The sequence below is a fragment of the Octopus bimaculoides genome, chromosome 3 (assembly GCF_001194135.2).
Source record: "Octopus bimaculoides isolate UCB-OBI-ISO-001 chromosome 3, ASM119413v2, whole genome shotgun sequence".
NCBI classification, from domain to species: domain Eukaryota; kingdom Metazoa; phylum Mollusca; class Cephalopoda; order Octopoda; family Octopodidae; genus Octopus; species Octopus bimaculoides.
The window spans coordinates 140793011-140793739 of record NC_068983.1 but is presented as its reverse complement, the minus strand read 5'-3'; positions in this window follow the sequence as shown (position 1 = coordinate 140793739).

Sequence of the window (729 nt, the reverse complement as noted above, 5' to 3'; positions counted from 1 at the left end):
ATATATATATGTGTGTGTGTGTGTGTGTGTGTATGAGTATGTGTATAAATGTTTGTGTGTCTGTGTTTGTCCCTCCAGCATCGCTTGACAACCGATGGTGGTGTGTTTACGTCCCTGTAACTTAGCGGTTCGGCAAAAGAGACCGATAGAATAAGTACTAGGCTTCCAAAGAATAAGTTCTGGGGTCGATTTGCTCGACTAAAGGCGGTGCTCCAGCATGGCCTCAGTCAAAATGACTGAAACAAGTAAAAGAGTAAAGAGAGTAAAATATTTGCGTTCTTTTAGAGCCCACTGAATTGTCAGTTTTAGTCAGTTTGTAAATTAGTTTCTTTTCATCATTATATGCATATGCATTTCTGTTGTATTTCCATAAAATGCCATAAGTGAAATATTTATTTAACTATTTCTCACTATCTTGAGCAGCGATGTGGGAAAAGCCTACAATCTTCGACGCTAATATATTAGTATTGTTCCTGAACGTTGTTTCTTATATTTACCATGGAATGCTCGAAGTTTACAAGCTTCCTTCACTTGGATCCTTGTATTTGATAAATACAGATCGGTATATATGTATGTATGTATTTATGTATGTACGTATGTATATATATATATGTACACACACACACACACACACACACACACATACATATATATATATATATATATATATGTAGGTATACATATTTATACAAGTATATTAACATACATAAGTTCGTGAATATGTATATA